This window comes from Meles meles, chromosome 16 (assembly GCF_922984935.1).
Source record: "Meles meles chromosome 16, mMelMel3.1 paternal haplotype, whole genome shotgun sequence".
NCBI lineage: Eukaryota > Metazoa > Chordata > Mammalia > Carnivora > Mustelidae > Meles > Meles meles.
In genome coordinates this window covers 68,803,165-68,821,708 of record NC_060081.1, presented here as the reverse complement: position 1 = coordinate 68,821,708, position 18,544 = coordinate 68,803,165, and the positions used below count along the sequence as shown (strand labels likewise).

Here is an 18,544-nt window from a genome sequence, read left to right as displayed (position 1 = left end):
ACCTTCCTGGGCATGTCGGCGTGCCCTTAAGATGGAGCTCGTGAATAGAGGCCTCTGCTTCCTGGAACTTTGTGTTTTGATACAGGCCTCTCTGAAGAAGGCCTTGTATGGTTTGGTTTGGTTTTGCTCCACCATCAGGACAGTCTCCAACCTCAACTTTTTCATCAGGGCAGTGGGTATAATCAGACTTTTTCTTTTCCCCATGGAGGAGGCAAGGATTAACAAGAGACTTGTCTGTGGAATGGTCGAAGCCCTATATGTCAGAGGAAATATTTTCTGGTCCAGGATGGTGCAGAGTAGCTGCTGGGAAATGGATACAGGACAGAGTGGTTGGAGACATAGCCGTCACGTACAGTTGCACAGGTTGTCGATTCTCCGAGCCCACTCTGTGCAGCAGAATAGAGGCTGAAATCCATCATAAGTTCCACTCAACAAATCAGGTGCCATAACGGCAGACCGTGTCCTCCTGGAGAAGGGAACATCTTTGCCTCACTTACAAGAAAGTCTTCATATACTAACGGGCCATAGGTCTGTAAGGCTAATGCCCCCGGGGGAAGATGCCTTTCTTTAATTCCCACTAAGGTGGCCCAACTGGAGATTAAGCATGGCTCACTCCTTCTCACACTCACTGCTCACAATTCTCTCACTGTGGGGCACCCCTTTCTGAATATTTGAATCTGGGTCTGAACACAGGCAGTGTAGCGACCAGGGTGAATTCCTTCTCCCCTTCTGCCCACCCCCCCCCCACACACACTGTTCCTTCACGTCCCATCAGCAGGCCCCTTCCTTCTCTCACTCTGGGATTGGGCTGGGAACTTCTTGCTTCCTCATCAGACCCACAAACCTTCCCTCATCCGTTGGCTACCAGCTCCCTCTATTGTGTATATAAATAACTGACTGAGAACATGGCCGTGGGCGTCAGGCCAGCCTGGATTTGTGATTTTTCTGGCTGTGTGACTTCGGGTAAATTACTTTGCCTCTCGGAGACGGTTTTCTTCTCTGTGAAATGGAGGAGGAAAAAAAGAAGAAAAAGACATGCCTGCCTCATTGGGTTGTGTGAAGACTAAATGTGCACGGTGTGTGTGGTGCCCAGCGTTGTGCCTGGCATGCGGGATACTCCATAAAGGAAGCAGTATTGTTACTATCATCCCTCCGTTTGTGTCCCTTGGTTCCCCCGGTGCCCAAACGTGGTGTTCCTCTGGTTTTGCGCATGACTTTGGCTGCCTGCAGGAAGGTGGAATTCTGTCGAAATCACCAGGATCTCTCTCTGACCTCAGGATCCTTCAAGGGACAGCCCAGTCCCTGCGTGCAGTTGGGGCATCCACAGATTCACTGCACCCTGGTCTCTCCCTTTCCCCCACTTCCATCCGTCCCACGCTCCCTGCTCTGACTCAGACCTCGCTGACTTTGCCTAGTGGCAGCCTCCTTCCTGGTCTCCCAGCCTCGATCCGCAATCCCTACTGCAGCCAGAGCGATCTTTCTCTAACGCAGGTGGGATCATGTCACTTGTTTGATTAAAACCCTTCCATGGCTCCCCATCGCCTACTGAATTAAGTCCAGACTCTGCACCGTGACATTCAAGGTCCTTGTAATCCGTCTGCATCCTCCTTTATCTCCCACTGTGCCTCCAATCCGACACTCCCGCGTTCAGCCACACCTGCCCTTCTACCTGAACGCCCTTCCCTCGAAGATCTTCCAAATCATTAAAAACCCAACTCAAGTAGGACCTATTCCTTGCGTCTGCCTACCTGTCTGTCTGTCTACCGTCCATCCGTTCATTATCCAGTTAAAAATAGATATTTAGGGGCGCCTGGGTGGCTCAGTGGGTTAAAGCCTCTGCCTTCAGCTCAGGTCATGATCCCAGGGTCCTGGGATCGAGCCCCACATCGGGCTGTCTGCTCAGCAGGGAGCCTGCTTCCCCCTCTCTCTTTCTGCCTGCCTCTCTGCCTACTTGTGATCTCTGTCTGTCAAATAAATAAATAAAATCTTTAAAAAAAATAGATATTTACACGTACATGCTAGGAGTTCACTCTGCGCTAAGCATTGTAGTAAATGCTAGCGACACAATGATGAGTGAGTAGACAGGATCCCAGCCAAGAGGAACCCAGTAGTCCCAGAAAGGAGACTGACAAACAGTTCTCAAGAGCCCACTGTGGCCCCAGGGGAAGGGTTGGGCCGCCGATGCTTCCTGGAGGAAGGGGTGTTTAAGCGGGGACCTGTTGGTTGGTTAGCAGCGATCTGGGGGATGAAGGCTGGGAGAGAGGATGAGGGCAGGGAAAACAGGCTCCGGGCCAAGAAGTAAGGGGTACCAAGGCCCAGAGGGGAGGAGGAATATTGGACGAACGGCAAGTTCAGTTGCCTAAAGAGGAACATACAGAGTTTGGGATGCAGTGTGGGTTACAGGAGATGAGGCCAGCAAGGTGGACAGCAGGCAGGTCCCCGTGGGTCTTGGAAACCACAGCGGGAGACCGGACTTGGTCGGGGAGCAGTGGGGGCACTGAAGGGTTTTCAGCACGGGAGTGGCATGGTGGGGTTTGCCTTTAGAAACCTTGCCCTGCTGTTGGTTGGAGAACGGTTTGCGGGGAAGATGGGGTCTGGCTCTGCTGGTGGCCAGGCGGGGGGAGCCGAGGAAGACCTGCGAGAGCTGGCAGAGCCGAATGGACAGGGCTGAGAGACTTCCTGGATGTGGGGGAGCAGGGGAGCCCCTGTTTGTGACTTGGGAGGCTGTGTGGGTCATGGGAGGAAGGGCTTTTGAGAAGAGGCAGGGGCCACGCTGGTGGGACATTTGGTGGGGATGCCCGAAGGACAGTTGTGCAGGAAGGACTGGACCCATCCTGGGAGCTCGAGGCCGGAAGTAGATCTTCGAACCCACGGAACGCACGAGATCATGCAGGATAGTCTGTAGAATGAAAAGAACCTTGAGGGACCCTCACATTCCAAGGGCAGGTGCATCCCAGGAAGACTTTTCTGGCCTATGGATTCACACATGCCTCCTACCTCTACTGAGCCCCACAGCAATTCATTTAGATTTCCTTTTACTGCCTCCTTGGTATTATTATCCCCGTGGTTCTTGACCAGGGGCGGTTTTGCCTCTTAGGGGACATTTGGTAATGTCTGGAGACGTTTCTGTGTGTCACAGCTGGGTAGGAGGCTACTAGTGGCATCTAGTGGGTGGAAGGCAGGGATGTTGCTAAACATCCCGCAGGGCCCAGGACAGCCCCCCTCAACCCAGAATCGTGTAGCCCAAATTGCTGATAGAGCTGAGGTTGAGAAATCCAGCCATCGATGAAAAGATCCGGAAGGTGGGCACCGGGCTTCTCCATCGGGGTCAACCCAGTGTCTAGCACGGCATAAGGCACAAGGCGAGCACTCCCTACCCTCGCTGAATTAAACGTGGGCTTGGGGAGCATTGCCATATGCAAAACATAAGCCCCAGTCCTCCCCAGTAAGCCCCAGTCCTCTCCAGGGCCGCCGGTTCCCTCCCCCGCGGGCTGTATGGGCACCTATGGAGGAGGGAAGGACGGGCCAGCAGAAAGCCTGCCAGAGGTTGAGGGCACGCTGCCCTGTCTCCTTTTTTCCTCCGTGTCTTACTAACTTCTGTCATTTCTTCACCCAAGTAAACATATGCAATTTTTCTTAAAACAGGCAAGTTAGTGGGGCTCCTGGGTGGCTCAATGGGTTAAGCCGCTGCCTTCAGCTCAGGTCGTGATCTCAGGGTCCTGGGATCGAGTCCCACATCTGGCTCTCTGCTCAGCGGAGAGCCTGCTTCCCTTCCTCTCTCTCTGCCTGCCTCTCTTGTGATTTCTCTCTGTCAAATAAATAAATAAAATCTTTAAAAAAAAAAACAAAACAGGCAAGTTAGAGATAAATAAAATGAGAGACCACGACAACCTCCTGATTAAGGTCATGGGCTCTGGGGTCAGAGAAAGCCAAGTTTAAAAATCCCGACTCTGCCACGTCCGAGCTGAACGAGCCTCTGTTTCTTCGTCTGTAAAATGGCTTTAATAAACCTACCTCCTAGGATTGGGGGAAAGAGCAGAAGTACAGACAAAGGGTGACTTGGTGCCATGCTGGGCTGGTGGCTGTCAGCTCCAGAGTGACGCCATATGCATGTGTCAACTTCTGTGTGTGTGTGTGTGTCTTTTTATATAAGAAAGTATTTTTAATTAGCCATAATCCCACCACCACTTGGCTAACATTTCAGTGCACATCCTTCTTGACATATATAGATTTTTAAAAAATAAAAATGGCATCTTGCTTTATACATATGCCTTTGTAACCTGCTTTTTTTCACTCGATAATATATTGTGACTGTCTTGCCATTTCGATAAATATACATCTACATCATCATTTTTTAAGAGCTGCGTGGTTCTCCATTGTGTGGCTGGCCCATAATTCATTTAACCAGCCCCCACCGGTGGACATTTGGGTGGTTTCCAACACTTTGTGATTACAAACAGGTCTGCGATGAACATCCTTGTACACACATCTTCACGGTCTTGTCCGGTGATTTCCTTGGGGACAATTTGGATAATTTTGGCAGAAGGTGTGTGGCTCTGACCAGACTCCTTGAGTAGGAAGCCCTTGGGCCCGGCAAGGAGGGAGCTGGGGGTCCCCGGGGAAGGGAGCAGTGCCGGATGGCAGAGAACGGCTTTGGCTCCTGGGAAGTAGCTTCTAATGTTAAGACTGGACTTCTCTGGGACCAAGAAATGAGAGGCCTCATCCTACCTCTCTGTGGGCGGGTGGATTCGTGTCTGTGTGTGTCTGTGTGATGGGCAGAATGACAGACAGCAGGCAGGCAGAGAACACAAGGTGAATGGACCCAGGCAGGCTGATGGATGGGGAGCCGAGGCAAGTAGGACACAGGTCAGTGGGCAGACAGGATGATGGGCACTGACGAGCCGGACAGATTCAGATGACTGGGGTGACCGTCCCTGGGGTTGCAGGGGCAGATCCAGCGACAACAGGGAGTTCCTGGGACAAGCAGCCAGGTCCCGAGGCCAAGAGGCTCCCAAGGGCTTCGGATGATACATTTTAGAGGTGAAAAGGCCTTTCGGGACAGATGTGCCCAAGCCCATTAGGTAGATGGGGAACTGAGGCCCAGGGCAGATCTCCTTTTCTTTCATTTTCATTTTTTTCACATAAGCCCCTCGCCTGAGCTGGCAGGGCTGAGGGCTAGGGCAGCAGGGGAGGAGATCACAGTGCGGAGGAGGACTGGGAGGTCAGAGCGCACCCTGTCATGATGGTCTCTGTCCAGCCACCTGCCGTGGTGCCCTGTTGGGAGCACAGACCAGCAGTGGGACTGCTTGCTTCTGCCGCTGCTCCGCCACTTACTAGCTGGCCGATCTTAGAAGAATTGCCCGGCCTTGGGCCTCAGTTTCCTCATCTGTCCCTACCTCATAGGTCCATTGAGACAACTGAATGAGTTACTAGGAGGAAAGCCCTTAGAACAGTGCCTAGCCCAAAGTGAGTGCTCTGTACTCATTAACTGTGAACATTACACTATTTTGCCTTTATTTTCCCCCTTTGACTTCTGTATGCGTTTGCGCGTACCTGCATGCTCAGAAGCAGGCTGTGAATGTTTGTGTCTTCCTCATCCGGTATCCTCCCCTTCCCATCATTAGGGCCCTTAAGCCAATTGGGCACATAGTAGGTGCTCAATAAATGTGTCTTGATGAAGTGGCTTGCTTCATGATAGCCAGTTGAAGGGATTCGGGAAGGTTTCATGGGGGAGGCAGCGCTGGAGTTGTATGTTGAAGTCTAGGATGGTATTGCCACGAGTGGAAGTGACAGGGAGGACTTTCCAAGTGGGAGGGACAGCATGAGCAAAGAAAGGGAAGCGTGGTGAATGTCTGGGCCACAGCCAGGCTACCCAGTATAGAGTACATAAGGGAGAGGAATAAGAGAGGCCCCCAAAGGGACGATTCAGCTGAATTTGGAAGTGGGGAGCTCCTGGCAGTTAGGAGACATTAAAGGTCGTTGACTGGAGTTGAGCTACAGGAAGGTCATGCCAATGGCATTGTTTCAGGATCAGGTTGAAGGAAGGAGAAAGGAAGCACAGGGCACGGGCAGCTGAAGTCATCCAGGAGACCAGCTGGGGGCCTTAAATAAGTTCACGGAGAACTGGGGCCAAAGGGAAAAGGCACCCAGGAAATCAGATCCGCAGGTCTCAGAGCTGCTTGGTTCTGGGAAATGAGGAAGAAGTGAAATATGACAGTTCTCAGACCTGGGTGTCTTAGAGAACTGGGGTGCCATTAATCAAGTTAGGGAGTCTATACTTGGGAGATATGGGGAAAAGTTGAGATGCCAGCTGAGATCATTCATCGATCCAACATCCTGTCTAAACCATCCTTCCTGCCATCCATCCATCCATCCTTCCACCCACCTACCTGTCCATCCATCCAACCACCCACCCACCTACCTGTTTATCCATCCATCCATCCATCCATCCACCCACCCAACTGTCCATCCATCCATCCATCCATCCATCCATCCATCCACTCACCTGTCCATCCATCCATCCATCCATCCATCCATCCATCCATCCATCCACTCACCTGTCCATCCATCCATCCATCCATCCATCCATCCATCCATCCATCCATCATCCGCCTGCCCACCCACCTCCATTTAAACATCCATCTGCCCACAGGTCACCCACCTCCACCCTCCATCTATCTACATGTCACCCACCACCGCCACTAACACCTGTTTTTTCATCTCTTTGTTATTCATCCATCAATCCAGCAACTCATTCATCCATCCAAGATACACTGCTTATGAGCCTCCGGTAGGCCGAGCCCTGGTAAAGCCCAACCAGGAGCATTTGGAGATGCCTAATAATAAATACAGTAATCAGAAAAGCCCAGTGGAGGGACCTGGATTCATTTACCTAAAGGAGAGAAATCTGAGAAGAGACTTAACATGCCTGAAGCTATAACAGGTGCCCTGATAAAAGGGGGCCTGCTGATCAGCTGTATTCTATTCCTAGGACAGAACAGAGGACATGGGCTGTACTTGCAGCTGGAGGGAATGAGGTTAGCTTGGAGGGAGAACTGCCTGACTGATCCTTGCTGGTGTCCGAAGTACTCCCTCTAATGCCCCTGGGCTGCAGCCCAGGACACGGAACCCGCGTGGGCGAGTCTGAGGGAACAGATACCCACTGGGGCATTCATGGACTAGTGGAGAAGAACTTGGGGCTGAGCCAGGTGGGTGTGGGAAGCCGAGGACCAAAGTCAGGGGTCTTTAGAGGAAGGAGCCTGTGTGAGCCAAGGAGACAAACTGGGGCGGGGATGAGCCAGGACCAAACAGGGCAGCTATCTGATGGGCTGGGAGGGGACAGTTGTACTTAATTCTCAAAACAACCCTTCCAAGGAGGAACCCCCCACTCTCCTCAGAAATCCCAGGCATCCCCCTCAACTGAGCCCCTAGCCAGATTTCTTCCCCCGGAGTCCCCACCTTTTCTCTGAGCCCCATCTCCTTGTGGAGACTCTGTTGAGTCGCCGGCAGAGCTTACGCTCCCTTTCATAAGAGCCCTAGCCCCTTATGGAGCCGGCAGCCCCTCCTGGAGCCCCCGGTTCTTTCCCTCCTGGAGACCCATGTCCCCCTCTGAGCACCTCGCTCCTTGACTTAGCTGCCAGCCCTTGTTCCTAACAGAATTATGTCACTTTTCTGAACACTCATCTTCCCCCCTTTGCTTAAGGGGATTTTCCTCCCCCTTTGCAGAGCCCTGGTGTGCCCCCGCCCCTGCCCGCTGTCCCATCCCCTGTCCCCCCGCCCCAGACCTTCTCTCCTTCAGGCCCTGTCAGAGGGCAGGGAGGGGCTCCTGCTCTGAAGGCACCCCTGCGGCTCAGACCCTCCCCACAGCCTGCTCTGTGTCCTGGGGGGCTTTGGGGAGGGAGAGGCTCTTAGGTCCCCAAGTGGGCTGGACTGGGGGCGGTGGAGACCAGCAGCTCAGCTTGTGGGCTGGGAGAATCTGGAGGCTCTCGCTGCTTCTGGGTTAGGAAAACAATCACAAATTAGAGAAAATGTTCTGGGAAATCGCTCCACTGTGCGAGAGGGAGGCCGCCTCGGGAGGGAGGCAAAGAGGCTCCTAAGCCAGCAATGGCTCCCTGTGGCCTTACCCATCCGCTCCAAACCATCTGCTTGGCACTAGAGGCTCCATCCCATCGTCTGACATGGTCACCGCCGAGCCCCGACACACACCTGCTCCAGCGAAGCCTTGGCTCCCCGGTCCAATCCCACCTGCGGACCTTTGATACCTGGGCTGGGCTCTGCCCATTCGGTCTGAATACCCCCTTCCAGCCCTTCGTGAGCCCTTGTCGGCTGTCCTGTCTCCCTGAGAGTCCCTCTTGGACAGGACCCATGTCTGGTACTAGAGGCAGACAGAGGCAGACAGATCTGGGCCCCAGTCCTCATCTGATACATATTAGCTGGGTGGCTTTGAGCAAGTGTCTTTGATGTTCTGAGCCTCAGTTTCCTCATCTGTAAAATGGGAAAGGGAGCCTCCCTTGCTGGATTGTGACTGGGAATGAATGAGGTAATGGGTGCACTGCTCGCGGTAGGTACCAAACTGATGAAGGTGCCCTTGACCGCCTGACAGCCCACTCGGACCTTTGGGCTGCAAGTGCCAGGGCTCAGCTATGAATGTCCCCTTTTCAATGTCCCCCACTGCCCGCTCTGTCCTCGACTGCCCTCCATTCCCCTACTGAGAAGTTGCAAAAAGAGGGTGCATGAGCTTCGGGACAAGCGCTTGCGGGGTCCCCGATATATGACAAAGCAATCACAATTGAATGTTGAATTTTCTGTCAGGAGGAATTCGGACAGTAGCCGAGAGCCAGAATTCCCCAGCCAGACTTGAGAATTCGAGCCTCGATTCCCGAGCCAGACTATCTGGGTCTGGGTCCCTTCGCTGCTCCTCTCTAGCTGCATGCCCTTGCACAGGTGACTTAACCTTCTCAGTTTCCCCATCTGAAAAATGGGGATGATCATCACAGTACCTGCTTCCCAGGGTCATGGTGAAGAGTAAATGCACGAATGTTTGTACAGTGCTTAGAACAGTGCTGGGTTCTAGTAAGGCCTATAAAAGGATTTGTTCAGTAAAAAACGATGGGGAGGCAAGGACATAGGGGTGGGCAGCAGGGGAGCTCGAGCAAGATAGGAAACGGGCTTGCAGACTTGAGTTTTTGCAGAGCTAGGGCTCAGCCAGCTGCTGGTCCAATCGGGTGCTTTCCGAGCAAGGAGAGCACGGGATGTTCTTGAAGGAACAAGGCTTTTTCTGGAGACCACTTGAGTGCCTCATTTGCAGAAGGATGGGCAGAGGAAGGCTGCACCTGGAGCTGGCTCTGCAGACGGCAGCAGGGACAGGGGTCCTGGGCCATTGGCTGTTACCGCTGAGCCTCCCGGGCTTCACCTGCCCTTTCTTCAGCCCAGGGGTGGCTCCGGACCCACCACTCTTCCCATCAGTAAAAGGTGAAGCCCATTGCTATCTCTCCTTGATGAAGGGGGACAAAGACACTTTGTCGGGGGCTCTCAGAGAAATCCCTCTTGCTGTCTAACTGAGCCAGGAATGGAGGGGTGTCCCCAGCCCTGCCTGGAGCCAGCCTAGTTCCAGAGTGTCTGTGCTGGGCCCCTGGGTGGGCACTGTGGACCACACACAGTCCTTGCCCTTGAGAAATTAGGGAGAAACAGCCAACTCCTGGTGTTCCTCTTCTCCTTGGCCTCAGTTTCCTCACTGGACCTTTCCCTTTCTGCCGAGTGGTCCTCCTTCCTGCCCTTCTCTCTCTCTCTCTTTTTTTTTTAAGATTTTATTTTATTTATTTATTTGACAGACAGAGATCACAAGTAGGCAGAGAGGCAGGCAGAGAGGAGGAAGCAGGCTCCCCGCTGAGCAGAGAGCCCAATGCAGGACCCTGGGATCATGACCTGAGCTGAAGGCAGAGGCTTTAACCGGCTGAGCCACCCAGGCGCCCCCTTCCTGCCCCTCTCTTTGCATCCTCCTTCAAAGCTCCTCCACCAGCAGAGGAGGCAAAGGGCTGCCTTGGAGGAGAGAGAGTTTGTACAAACGGGGTGGGGGGGGGCACGGCAGGAACTTCTGATTGGCTGGTCAGGGCCATTCTTTTCCCAGGTTGCCATGGCAGCCACTTCCTGGGGTTGTCAGTGATGAAACTCATAATATTGTTTTCAAATAATCCGTGTAATTGAAATAACAATTGAGCTGTTAACTCGTCTCTCACAACCGGGCTAGGACTAGGACATGTCCTCCTCTCCTATACCCTCCTCCCCACCCTGCTCCTCTCTGAGGCTCCAGCCCCTTCCTTGGGTAGGAGGAGGCTTCCTGATAGAATCCTAGACACTCTGGCCCCCAAAGCTGAACTGGAACTTTGAAACTGGAAACTCGCTCCTATTGTACCCAGAGACACAAAGACTGTCAGGACTTTGCCCAGAGTCACCCAGAAAGGATGCAGCCGAATTGGGACACAGAGTTCTGTTTTTCAGTGGAAGTTAGAGTTGATGTGTTGGTTTGAGGGACTGAGCGGAAAACCACAGAGCCCTCCCCTTCAAAGGACTTGATCTTGTGGGAGTCCTTACCCTATTTTACAGGTGAACAAACTGAGCCCCGAGAAGTTAAGCTTCAGACAAGCATTCTTGCAACTTTTCAGAAAATAGCTGTTGGAGGGATAGATCTCAAAGAGCACAGGAGCTTCTCTCCTTCTGTCACCGCTGGCCCCCAACTGGGAGCAGAGACCTGCTTTCTTTGGTGGGAGAACTTCCCGGAAGAGAGAGTTGAGGACAACTGGGGGACAGCGTGGCTTAGAGGAAGAGGAGGACAGATGCCTGAAGGAGATAAGTGAGGGAGGGAATTCTGAAGTCCTGGCCGCCAGCCCACCATCCACCACCAGGAGCTTGGGTCTGAGGCTGTGTAAGAGCATAACATGGGAAGAATGCAGGTCCCTGCCTAGTCCTCAGCCTGGGATGGACTGAAAAATGGGAGAAGCAAAGCTTTTTCTACCGTCCCTTGTCTCTGTGCGCACGCGGGATACAGGTCTGCACAGACAGCTCCCTGTAGTGGCTGCTCCACGGAGGATAAAAGCATTTTTTAAATAGCGTCTGGTCTCTGTCCAAGGCACTCGCTGGGTCTGCAGACTGTGGGGGTGGCTGGGGCGGCAGGCACTTGCTGGGAGTGGGGGTGGGGCCGTCTTCTGAACGTGAGACTGGGTGACAGCGAGAAGTTGGCTTCCTTCCCTGGATTCTAGAGTGCTGGAACCGCTCAGGGTCTTGGCAACCATCTCCTCCTGCCATTCATTCATTCTTATTTATTCAACATTTATTGAGCACCTACTCTGTGCCAGGCACTGTGTGGGCCATGAGGATATAAGGATTAGGGACACCCAGTCTCTATCTTCAAGGACTCTTTTATTCTACAAGGAAAGACACAAATACACAGACACACATGCGCATACCCAACACCCGCTGATGCTCCTAGGGTTAGCAGGTGGTAGGTACTAAGGGAGCATGGAAGAAGAAGAAATTGCCTCTTCTTGTAGGAATAAGAAAGACCTCCTGGAGCTAATGAATTGGGCTCAGTCTTTTTTTTTTTTTTTTTTTTTTTTGCAAGATTTTATTTATTTGAGAGCAAGAGAGAGCACGAGTGGGAGGGAGGTGCAGAGGGAGAGGAAGAAACAGACTCCCTGCTGAGCAGGGAGCCCGACACGGGGCTCCATCCTCGGACCTCAAGACCGTGACCTGAGCCAAGGGCAGACCCTAAACTGACTGAGCACCCAGACACCCCTCAGTCTTGAAGGATGAAGAGGAGTTCTCCCAGTGGCCAGTGGGGTGAATAGTATTTCAGCGGGGATAGTGTAAGAAAGACAGGGAGGTATTCACAGTTGAGAGAAGTTCTGTTGGCTCCAATGTTGGCTGCCTTGGAGGAAACTGCGTTCTAAAGAGGGGCAGTGACTTGCCCAAAGTGACACCTCGAGTTGGGGCACAGCCAGAACCAAAACTCATGATACATCACTTTGTCCGAAACCCAAAACATCAGAGCTAGCTGAGGCTTTGGAAGACTCTGGTCCAAACTTCCCATCTTTTAGCTCGGGAAGCAGAGGGTCCGGGAGGTCCCGTAGTAAGGATGTGGCAGAGCCGGAGTTTGAAAGCTGGGCTCTCTGAATCAGAGCCTGAGTGATTTTCACAGAACCAACGCTGGGGGCGGGGCGAGTACGCCCTCCACTCAGCGGGACAGCAGCGGGCGCAGGCAAGGACAGGCTGCCCCCGTGGGACTTGCGCGGGTGGCAGGACAGGCAGCCTGGGCCGGCTCCGGGCCCACTGTTGGCACCCACACAGGCGCAGGAGGAGCGAGAGTCCAGCAGGAGAGCTTGGCTGCGAGACCTTTTTCTTGGCGCCGTGGGCCTGAGTCCTGCTTGCAGTCCTGCCCCCGATTCTCTGAGTGACCTTGGCTGGGACGTCACCCCTCTCCAGGGCTTCGTTTCCACCCCCATCTGTGTCATGGCAGCAGCCTCCTTGCTACTCCCCGGGACGGTTGTCCTTAATAAGTGGGGGTGGGCGTGGGGACCCTGGGGGACACTAGGCAGTGTTTGGACAATTTTGGCTGTCACAGCTGAGGGACAAGGGTGCCACTGACATCCTATAGCGCGCAGGACAGCCCCCACTGCAGAATGTTCCAGCCCCAGGGCCAAGGTGGAGAAGCCCTGGGGTCTGGGGCTTGTTTGTGAAGATGAGACGAGGCCACTATCACGGGCACCAAGGGCTGGGGGTGGGGGGTGCACCCTGAGCTGTAAGGCAGGGGAGCAGAAGTGGCCTTCAAGTCTGGCAGACCTGGCTGGGCTGAGAGGTGCTTAACCTCGCCAGGGCTTCATCCCTGGAACAGGGGCGGTAATAACCGCACCTATCCCAGGAGGTCACCGATGCAGATGGCCCAGGAAGACAGCCACACAGCAAGTCGGGGGACCCCCACCCCGAGCCCCTCCACTGCAAACACAAGCCCTGAGTCTCTAAGCACCAACACGGGGAGGGCAGCCCTGCTCCTCAGACCCATGAGATCCGAGGCAACGTACGTTCTCTGTGCCTCAGTTTCTCATCTGTACAATGGGGAGGACAGCAGTAGTGATCCCACAGGCTTGGTGGGCACTGGGAGTGGTACAGAGTAAGTGCTCTGTACCATCACCCACTCCTCCTTCTCCTTCTGTTGTTGCTGTTATGGGGGTTCTGTCTAGAACGAGGACCGAGGACCGCACTGTCCTCTCCGGGTGCCATCTCCCCATGGCTGTCCGCCTGTCCCTGATCCCAGCATGAGTCTCCTGCAGACTCTGCTGAGGTGGTCGGCCACCCCGCCTGGTTTCCGGCCTCCCTCCCCGCAGCTCCCACCCTGCCTGTGGGTGATTCCAGGATGCCGTCTCCGCCCCCAGAGCCAGGGAGAGCTAAGAGCAGCTGCACGGGGTGGATGTGGACACCTGCACCTCCCTCCCTAACTCAGATGCCATCACACCAGCCGTTGGCCCTGAGCACTCACACCGGAGCCCTGGCCCCCCTGGATGGGCGCCTGGCCAGCCCGCCAGAGAACAGACAGAACTCGAAACAGGCTTCTCAGCTTCAGCACTTTTGACAGGTGGGACCCAATCATTCTTTTTTTTTTTTTTTAATATTTTATTTATTTGACAGAGAGAAATCACAACTAGGCAGAGAGGCAGGCAGAGAAAGAGGAGGAAGCAGGCTCCCCGCGGAGCAGAGAGCCCGATGTGGGGCTCCATCCCAGGACCCTGGGATCATGACCTGAGCCGAAGGCAGAGGCTTTAACCCACTGAGCTACCCAGGCGTCCCTGGGACCTGATCATTCTTTGTTGGGGGGCGGGGGAGGCAGCGTCTCTGTGTTTCCTAAGTTACTTAACAGCATCCCTTGTCTCCGCTCTCTAGATACCAAGAGCTCCCTTCCTCCTCCAGTTGCAACAACCAAAAATGAGCACAAGGATTGCCAAGTGTCCCTTGGGTGGCCAAATCACCCCTCGTGGAGAACCATTGTTCTAGAACTTTGCTATAAAATATGAGCGTCTGTTTTAAAGTGTCCTGGCAGAGAAACTTCTAAAACCTAACAAATGTCCTCAATTCAGGCCCCTGATGCCGCCCATCGCTTTATCCCATTTTCCTACCAAAGCTCCAGTCCTTGATCCAATCCCCAAGCCAGCTGGTCACAAGCATCAGGCCCAACTCCCAGACTCTCAGGCTTAACCAGAAACCCTGAAGCTGAACTTCAAATCCAAAATTTCGACTTATTCTCAACCTCAAACCTTAGCTCAAATCCTAATCCTAAACCCTTGACCTGTTTCAAAACTTCAGATTCCTTAACCTCAAACCGAATTCTTTTTTTTTTAAGATTTTATTTATTTATTTGACAGAGAGAGAGAGATCACAAGTAGGCAGAGAGAGAGGGGAAAGCAGGCTTCCTGCTGAGCAGAGAGCCTGATGCAGGGCTCGATCCCAGGACCCTGAGATCATGACCTGAGCTGAAGGCAGAGGCTTAACCCACTGAGCCACCCAGGCACCCCCAGAATTCTTGATCCAAAGGTTAGCCCCAGTAAGAAGCCTGCATTTTTAGATCCTTCTAACACCAACTCCTAAAATCCAGTCCCCGTCCCTCTGACCTCCAGAGAGTCTCTGACTCAAGGTACCAGCATCTTCCCTCCAAAGTAGCCCTAGGTCATGGGGGAGAGGGAGGAAGAGCTGCAGGAATAAGAGGCTCCAGGAGGCAATTCTTTCTGTCTCTTAAGGCCTCTCAGAGCACCCCAGGCAACCCACCTGGAAATTCTATTATTTATCCATTTGTTTATTCAAACATTTAATGGATACCCACTCTATGTTCTAGTCTTGGACACCAGAAAAGCAGTGGCAAATTGGACCCCACTGCTGCCTACCGTCCGGTGGGGGAGACAGAGGAGTAGACGAACAAGTAGACAGTTAAAGGCAGTGGTTCCTGCATCATTCGAGAAATAACCACTGAGCACCCATGTCCTTGCCAAGCACTGTTCTAAGTGTTGGTGATATAGCACTGAGCACAAAGGCAAAGCCTTTACACTGAGAGCTCCCATGAAAGGGCGAGGAGGCAGATCAGAATGAAGTGAAGTATAAAATACCACAGGGCAAAGTTCTAGGTGGGAAGCAGGTTGAGAAGACGGGAGGACAGGAGATGGAGGAGATGTTCTAGATCAGGTTATCAGGGAAGGCCTCACGGGGCTCAGCCAAGTGAGCCAAACTTTAAAGGAAGGAGGAGAGGGATCCAGGCAGATATCAGGTGCTTGGGTGTTCTAGGCAAAAGGACCAGCAGGTGCAAAGGTCCTGAGGTGGGAACATGCCTGTTATAGTCAGAGAAGAGCCAGAAGGCCAGTGTGACTGGAGTTGGGGGGTGGGGATAGTAGGAGATCAGCAAAGTAACAAGAGGCCAAGTCAGGTTGGGTCTTATGAGTCATTTTACTCGAAGACAAGAAGTGGAAGGAATTTAAGAGGAGGAGTGTTATGATCTGATTTATGTTACGACATCATGACCTGGAACAGTCTGTAGGGGGCAGAGGGAGAAGCAGGGAGATGGGTGAGGAGGCCGTCACTGGGGTTGCAGTCACTGGGGTGAGAGATAGATGGTGGTGGCTTGGACCAGGCTGTTAAAAATGAAGCTGGTGAGAAGGGCCAGATTCTGGATCTATTTTAAGGTAGAGCAGGCGGGATTTGCTGATGGATTGGATGCTGGGGTGTGAGGCGAAGTCAGGAAAGACTCCAAGGTTTTTGGCAGAGACTCCTGGAATGGAGTTGCCGAATACTGAAAAGGGGAAGCTGGACAAGGAGCGAGTGTAAAATTTGTTTTTTATTTTATTATTATGTGTGTGTGTGTTGGGGGTAGAAGTCAGTAGTTGAGTTTCGGGTGTGATGAGTTTGGAGTGCGTTGGAGACCTGCAGGCAACAGGAGGGAGGAGGCGGGGATGCCGGCCCGGACCGCAGCTGGACCCACGCTCTTGGAGGCCTTTCAAGCCATGGGATTGCACGCGATCACCTTGGGAGTGGATGTTGACGGGGAAGAGGAGTGACTCAAAGACTAAGCCTGGGACTCCCCAACCTATAGAGGGAGATGAGGTGAAGGCAGCAAAGAGGAAGGAGCCTTGAGGTCACTGAGGCATGGGGAGCCGGGAGAACCGTGTGATGTCCCTTCCCTTTGCTGTCTTTGCCACACTTTATGAAGTTGTGGGTTCCTAAAGAGAACTTGATCCACAGAAGGGAGAGGTCCAATCTGGGATAGCCAGGGAAGGCTTCATGTATTGGGAGTGAGGTCAGAACCTGGCTGTGAGTGAGTCATTTAAAAATCCCCCCATTAGACAAGACTGGGGAAGTACATTCCAGGGAGAAGGAACAGCATATGCAAAAGGCTCAGAGGCCTACAGCCACCAGGACGTGCAAACGGAGCTCATGGTCCCCGACACTCCACTCTCTCCCTCTGTCCCCTATGTCACCAGTGGGCCATCCTAGAGGTGTCCCTGACAGGTGCAGGAGGTTCTGTGTCCTGGGGGTTCTGCCTCCTGTTCATCCATAGGAGCAGGGCCTCTCCTCTCCACCCTCACTGCCCCCAACTCACCTGGACAGTAGCCTCTTCTCCTGTCTTCCTCTTTCTTTCTCAGCCACCCCAGGAGGGTCCAAGCTGGGCAAGGGGTGCCAGTCCACTTTGCACGCACAGTGTCCTAGGAGAGTTTGAAAACAGAATAAGGTTCCTGCCAATCTTCTGCCTCAGAAGCTTTCCATCACTTACCATCGCCTTCAGGACAAAATGTAAAGTGTGCCCCAGCCCAAGAGGCCCTGTGTCCTTGGCCCCGTTCCCCGTTACTTCTCCTCACCCATTACCTCCTGCTGCCTCTCAACAACCTGGGCATTCAGCCAGCCTCAGGACCTTGACCCATGCTGTCCCCTCCCCCGGACTGCTCTGCCCTCCCCATGCCCACTCCACCGCCACTTCACTTAGCACCTGCTCATCCTTCCCGTCCGGGAGACTTGGACTTCTACAGGGGACCCTTCCCAAGGCCCCGAATGGGGCCGGCCCTCCTGGTTGATACCCCCTTTTCTCCCTGGACCTTTCTTTTGTAGCCATCACTGTGCAATTTAATGAAGTCGTGAATTAACGGTAATAATAGCTCACGGTTATTGAGTACCTCATGCTCAACAATAAATGGTAGTAAGCGTATTACGTCTTTTCATATATTTTTAGTTACTCCTTCCTACAACCCTCCGAGGTGGCTACTATTATTATTCCCATCCTATGGAGCAGGAAACCGAGGCCCGGAAGAGGTTCTGTGTGCAACGTCACAGACACGAAAGCGGCAAACTGGGATGTGGACTCAGGCAGCTTGGCCGCAGAGCCCACAGATGTGTCTTTTCTGCTGGATGTTCAACCCCACAAGATGAGGAACCTTGTCTGTCTTGTTCATAGCTTTGTCCCCAGCATCCTTCAGAGAGCTCAGTAAACGTTGAATGAATGAATGAATGAGTAAATGAGGAGTTGGAGCCGAACACAGGCTTGGCGGTGTGGGAAAGCGAGCAAGGAGGCTGAAGCAGGAGACGGAGGAGAGGAGAACCCCAAATGGCAGTTGGATGAGGCCAGAGTTGGCTCTGGGCCCCCCCGGACCCCTGGGGCTTTCTGGAGCAGAGGAGGGCGGAGCTCAGATAATTATGTTAGAAAGAGCCCGCTCCTGGCTAGTGTGGAGGAGGGCCAGAGGTGGGGTCCTTCCTTGCCCAGCAGCCAGGCAAGATTGGCACCTGCCCCCTCCCACTTGGCCCTATTAGCATTCCGCATGTGGCTTGGGCTCCACAATTAACACAAAGGTACAGTCATTCATTCTGACTGGCGGACTCGGGGGATCAGCCGATCGGGGGCTGGCTACGCGGGGCTTCTGCTGGGAAGGCATGTCACAGCACAGCGGCCACCGAAATGAAAAGCTATTAATAATGATCCTGGAACTTCACTCCCATCAGCTGTTTGTTTAAAGGTGTTCGGTACTTGGAGCCGCCTGATTTATGTGGGCAATAACGCGCCCCGGTCGGTCCGCACTTTTTAAAGCAGCGCTAATGGGGTGAGACCAAGACCCCCGGGGGATGCTGGGGAATAAGGCTTGAAGGCCAGGCCTGGTCAGGCTCAGACCTGGACTCCCTACCCTGCACCCCCTAAAGAGGCCCTGCAGATGGCAAAAAGGAGAGAGGCAAAGGAGCCAGGGGAGCTGGGTTCAGACCGAGGGGCTCCATTTGACCAGCCTGAGCATGCACTTTGCTTCCCCAAGCCTCAGTTTCCCCATCTGCACTTGGAGGGAAAGAACACGCACCTTGCAGGGGTGATAGGAGGACCCGTGAGAGGCATAGAGTTTGTACTCAGGAATAGCTTCGGTTTCTCCCCTCTCTCTTCTCCTAATAGAAAACTGTGCCTACCACCTACAAAACCATCTCTACCACCTTTCTCCAGAAAGGAGAAGCATTCAGTCATCGTAAGTGTTTATCGAGGGTCTGTGGT

The 18,544-nt window shown here is 53.4% G+C and overlaps 1 protein-coding gene across 2 annotated transcripts in view; it reads left to right on the top strand.

Moving 5' to 3' along the window:
* CDH22 (cadherin 22) overlaps positions 1–18,544 on the top strand; it is a 121,094-nt gene that overhangs the window by 3,188 nt on the left and 99,362 nt on the right. The gene's annotated exons all lie outside the window — the stretch shown is intronic.